Raw genomic sequence first — 6,000 nt, 5'->3', positions numbered from 1 at the left:
ATGTAAGACATACCGCTTCATGATATAGTCTAAAATTAGGTAACTGAAATCCTCCTCTTTCCTTTGCATCACATAGAATCTTCATTTTAATCCTCGGTTTTCTTCCTGCCCACACAAATTTCGATATTTCCTTCTGCCACAAATTCAACACTTTATTTTCCTTTACTATCGGAATGGTTTGAAACAAAAACATCAAGCGGGGTAATACATTCATTTTAACCACCGATATTCTTCCCAGTAATGACAAGTTCATAGTGTCCCATTTTTAAAAAATCTTGTTGTATCTTACTCCAAATCTTTTCATAGTCATTTTTAAATAGATCTATGTTTTTCATTGTGAGTTCAATTCCTAAATACTTCGGTTTTTTGACAACTTCACACTGTTTTCCTTCTTGCAATTCCAATTGTTTCTTTTTTGTCAAATTTTTACACAACACTTTTGTCTTACTCTTATTTACATAAAATCCAGCCAAATCTCCAAATTCTTTTCTTTCCATCAACAACGGTAAGTTGTTTATTGGTTCTTCAACTAGAAACATCACATCGTCCGCAAATGCCCTATATTTGTAAGAAAAACCTTTTAAATTAAGTCCTTTTATATCCTTATCTTCTCTTATTTTCCCCAACAACACTTCTAAAATCCATATAAACAACAATGGGGATAACTTTAAACAACTTCTAACATAGAACAAAGCCTTTCCTAACATGGACACAGAATCTTCCACCCAGGGCCTGCTTCGGTGGAGAGGGCGGGGGGTATAAATCAAATAAATAAAGAAATAAATCTGGGCCCAGGGCCTGCAACATGTTGCTGTCCATGTTCACTTGGACAGCAAAATCACAAGACCTAACAACACCAGCCAAGACCATCTCAGGTTCTTTCACTTGTTATCTTCCAAGGTTGTATATGCCAGCAAATATATATGTCACTCTATTCATCATCCATACACAAAAGAATAAATGGATGTAAGAGTGGCAGTCCTTAAAGAGAGAAGCTTCAAGGAGAAATTAAAATTTATGATTGCTGAGCTTAAGTTAATTCACAAAATCAAAACAATGGGTCCCCCAGGGCTGAACAGGGATTCTTATCTCATATATGCTATTTTTTTGCACTTTAAGCATTTCTGTTCTGCCCCTAAGCATTTCTCCTTTGTTCTAATCTAGCTAATTACAATGTGTATTATACCTCTACATCCCGAGTTCCTTTTCTCCAACACCCCTGCCACCCTCCAATTGGGATATATAAAGTCTGAGAGATCTCCATTCTGAATCAAATATGACCAAGAGAGCCTTAACTCTCAAAAGCTTATACCTAGAAAAACTTGTTAGTCTTTAGATGCTACTGGACTCAGGTATTTGTGGAAAGGGTCATGTCATCACACCAGCACTCCCTTTCTTTCAGCGGGAGACATGTGGCAGTAAGCAAATGAAACGGAAGAACACCGACCGATGGAAAAAGAGGCTACGTATTCAGATGTGACAGAGGAGATTGAATACTTGGATGCACCGAGGAAGAAACGGCCGCCTAAAGTGAGGAGTAATTTCAGTCTTTTACAGGGGAATGACTCTCTACAGGAAAAAATATGTCAAGGAGACAACAAGAATGAGTGTACTGCAAACAGGGAAAGTTTCACTGAAATGTCAGTTATTAATATTCAACAAAGAAAGAAAAAATATGAATGCCTGGAGTGTGGAAAAAGTTTTAGAAGAAAAGATAGCCTCATCTCCCATCAAAGAATTCACACAGGGGAGAAACCATACAAATGCCTGGAGTGTGGGAAAAGCTTTGGTCACAGTGGAAGCCTTGCTTCCCATCGAAGGATTCACACAGGGGAGAAACCACACAAATGCCTGGAGTGTGGGAAAAGCTTCACTGACCGTTCCACTCTTACTTCCCATCTAAGAACTCACACAGGGGAGAAACCATATAAATGCCTGGAATGCGGGAAAAGCTTCGGTTGCAGTTCACACCTTAGTGTCCATCAGAAAATTCACACAGAGGAGAAACCATATAAATGCCTGGAATGCGGGAAAAGCTTCCGTTGCAGTTCACACCTTAGTGTCCATCAGAAAATTCACACAGGGGAGAAAGCATACAAATGCCTGGAGTGTGGGAAATGCTTCGGTCACATGAGCACACTTAGTTCTCATCGAAGAATTCACACAGGGGAGAAGCCATATGCATGCCTGGAGTGTGGGAAAAGCTTCAGTCAGAATTCACACCTTCATGTTCATCAAAAAATTCACACAGGGGAGAAACCATATAAATGCCTAAAGTGTGGGGAAAGCTTCAAAAGTAGGACAGAACTTAATTCCCATCAAAAAATTCATACAGGGGAGAAACCATATCAATGCCTGGAGTGTGGGAAAAGCTTTAGACAGAGTTATGTTCTTAATGTGCATCGAAAAATCCACACAGGGGAGAAACCCTATAAATGCCTGCACTGTGGGAAAAGGTTCCCTGACAGTGGAAACCTTACTAAACATCAAAGGTCTCACACAGGGGAGAAACCGTATAAATGCCTAGAGTGTGGGAAAAACTTCTGTCACAGTGGAAGCCTGACCATCCATCAAAGAATTCACAAAGGGGAGAAACCTTATAAATGCCTGGAGTGTGGGAAAAGCTTCAGTCAGAGTGGACACCTTATTTCCCACCGAGTGACACACACAGGGGAGAAGAAATATAAATGCCTGGAGTGTGGGGAAAACTTCAGCTGGAGTAACCAGCTTACTTACCACCAAAGAATTCACACAGGGGAGAAACCATACAAATGTCTGAAGTGTGGGAAATGTTTCAAGAGTAGTACAGAACTTACTTCCCATCAAAGAATTCACACAGGGAAGAAACCATATAAATGTCTTGTGTGTGGAAAAAGCTTCAGTGTGAGTTCATACCTTAGTGTCCATCAGAAAATACACTCAGAGAAACCATATAAATGCCTGGAGTGTGGAGAAAACTTCCATAAGATTAGAAGCCTTACTTCCCACCAAAGAATTCATGCAGGGGAGAAACCATACAAATGCCTGGAGTGTGGGAAATGTTTCAAGAGGAGTGCAGAAGTTACTTCCCATCAAAGAATTCACACAGGGGAGAAACCATATAAATGCCTAGAGTGTGGGAAAAGCTTTGGTCACAGTGGAAGCCTTGCTTCCCATCAAAGAATTCACACAGGGGAGAAACCATATAAATGCCTGGAGTGTGGGAAAAGCTTCAGTCAGAGTTCACACCTTCGTGTTCATCAAAGAATTCACACAGGGGAGAAACCATATAAATGCCTGCAGTGTGAAAAAAACTTCAGGCAGAGCGCAGACCTTATTTCCCACCGAAGGACGCACACAGGAGAGAAACCATATAAATGCCTGCAGTGTGGAAAGAAGTTCCGTCGGAATGCACACCTTACTTCCCACCAAAGGACGCATACAGGAGAGAGGACATATGTCTCATATTCATGATGCTAATTATATTTATGAATGCTTAAGGCCTTACGTATTTTCATAACCTCTGTAAAGTTCAATTCCTGGTCAGGAAAAGTACCAAAAGTTCAGAACCGCCTCTCACCCTTGACAGTTCATTAGTATAGCTGAAGAGATAGGAGATTTATTGCTCTGGAATTAGGTGCTGTCTTTTATCTTACAACCTTGCTTTGAGAATTTAATGGCAGTTATCAAGATGTGTTCTAGTTCACCTAGTATAGTTAGTCGTTTGGGGTCCAGTTGTGTCATGGGCTAGCCAGAGCCGGGTGTCCTGGATCAGTCAGAGCACAGCAGCAGGGACTGCTCGGGAGAAGCTGACTCCTCAGAAGGACAGGAGCTCCGTATAGCCAGCCGTGAGCCAGCAGAACAGGAGCTGCAGGCTCATCAAGGCTCCCAATCAGCAGCTGAGTCAGAGTCACCAGCACTCAGCCCTGATGCAGCAGGTGATCCTCAGCTGGAGACTAGTCCACCAAGCTCACCTCCACCCTTGGAGCACTGAAGACACAGGCTCAGAAGAGAACTAGAACCAAGGAGACAGAGTGGAATTTTTCTAGAGTCAGTGACCACAACTGTTGAACCTGCTTCAGTTGTGTGACCCTGGACTGGCTCTTGGACTGTGGCTTGGTGAACCTCTGGACTGTGAATGACCCTGGGACTTCCTGACTACGCTATCTGGACAAAGCCTCTGGTAATGAATCTCTGGCTTGTGACTATTTGGGCTGGACTTTGGACTCTGTTGTATAGCTTGGCTTAGATCCTGCTTCCCTGTCTGACCTGCATTATGAGAAATTGTTTTATTTGGAAGAAGAGAAGAAGAAGAGATTGGATTTATACCCCGCCCTTCACTACCCAAAGGTGTCTCAGAGCGGCTTACAAACTCCTTTCCCTTCCCCTCCCCACAACAAACACCTTGTGAGGTAGGTGGGGCTGAGAGAGCTCTTGACAGAAACTGCTCTTTTTCAAGAACAGCTCTTATCAGAGCTACGGCTTGCCCAAGGTCATCCAGCCAGGTGCAAGTGGAGGAGTGGGGAATCAAACCTGGTTCTCCCAGATTTAGAGTCCGTGCACTTAACCACTACACCAAATTGAAGACAATCACATGTTCACATTATAAATGTTTTATTTCTCTTTCTCTGTTATCTCTATCAAAAAGTGTTGTGTAAGGGTCTAATCAGGCTTTCTACTGGTGGCTTCCAAGAGAAAAGACCATATATTAGGGGAGCAAATCACATGTGTGCTGGGCTTCCCATTGTACGTGTTCCCATTGTCTCTCAGCCCCACCTACCTCACAGGGTGTCTGTTGTGGGGAGGGGAAAGGAAAGGAATTTGTAAGCTGCTCTGAGACTCCAAGTGAAGGGCGGGGTATAAATCCAGTCTCCTCTTCTTCTAATACAAAGAGTGTGCTTTATTTTATTTTTTAAACATTGTCTCTAAAAAGTTCACTGATCGTTCTACTGACACAAGATCTGAAGTCTGACCTTGAATATTTCATTGTACTGGAAGAGATAAGTCTGATTGGAAGTTTGCTCAGTTAAACCCTAATGGGTGATTCTGCTTGAATTGTTGTTCTTAGCAGGCTTAATTGGCCATCGCATGTAAAGCCCGTCACAACTTGGGTCCCTCATACCTGCAAGACTGCCTGTTCCCCTCTGCTCCACCCAGACAGCTTGGCTTCTCTGAGCGGGGCCTCCTGCAGGTGCCTCCCTGTAAATGGGCAAAAAAACACTGTCTTTTCATGTTGTGCCCAGACCTTGGGGGAATAGCCTGCCTGAGAAGGTGAGGAAGGCTGCCATTCTCCTGATTTTCTGCAAATTATGCAATGAAATGTTTCCTGGAAGGTTTCCTTCTCTGTGGCAAGGCTCAGAGGATCAGGCTCTTTGCTCTCGGTTTTGGTGCCACCAGATGTCGAGTCCGCCCACTGGAGAAGCAGAAAAGGGGTCATACGCTTTCTGGGATGGCATGCGATCACCTGCAGTGAGAACTGGCTCAGTTATTCCTTCCAGCCCATTTCCTGGGCACCTTCAGGTGGTCCCTGGTCTGGTAGCAGGATTGAACCATCCTATCACAGCCTGGGTGTTTGTTAGGTATTACAAGTTGAAAACATTCAGTATATCTGGGGTTGAATGTTTGTTTCACATGTTGCTCATGTCACATGTTTCTCATGTAACCAATGTTCTTTAGATGTGGAAAGCCAAGGAAGTCACATGTTTCTCATGTAACCAATGTTCTTTAGATGTGGAAAGCCCGGGAATTTTCTCGCTGATCTTGGGATTTGATTGGGACTAAAGTGTCAAGGTGTATTAGCATTTTATGGCTCTCTTCCCGTCTTTGTTTGCTGTTCTGAAGAAGAAGAGCAGCCATTCTCCTCTTCTAGTTTTGTCTTTGTAGAGTAAGGATGTAGCTGATTTAGCTCTGTTATTTTCATCCCAGTTACCCTTCCCATGCTAGAATTTAGTAAAAACTTTATATTTTAATCACACATGGACTCTCAGTCTGAATTATTTTACTCTGGCTCTGCTGGACTAT

The 6,000-nt window shown here is 42.8% G+C and overlaps 1 pseudogene; it reads left to right on the top strand.

The window, feature by feature from the left end:
* Positions 1–3,479, top strand: part of LOC107114414 — a 45,932-nt pseudogene extending 42,453 nt beyond the window's left edge.
* The last annotated feature ends 2,521 nt before the right edge of the window (positions 3,480–6,000 follow it).

Source organism: Gekko japonicus, unplaced genomic scaffold, assembly GCF_001447785.1.
Source record: "Gekko japonicus isolate JY-2015 unplaced genomic scaffold, Gekko_japonicus_V1.1 scaffold2271, whole genome shotgun sequence".
NCBI classification, from domain to species: domain Eukaryota; kingdom Metazoa; phylum Chordata; class Lepidosauria; order Squamata; family Gekkonidae; genus Gekko; species Gekko japonicus.
The sequence above is the reverse complement of the archived record's forward strand: the minus strand, read 5'-3'. Positions and strand labels throughout refer to the sequence as shown.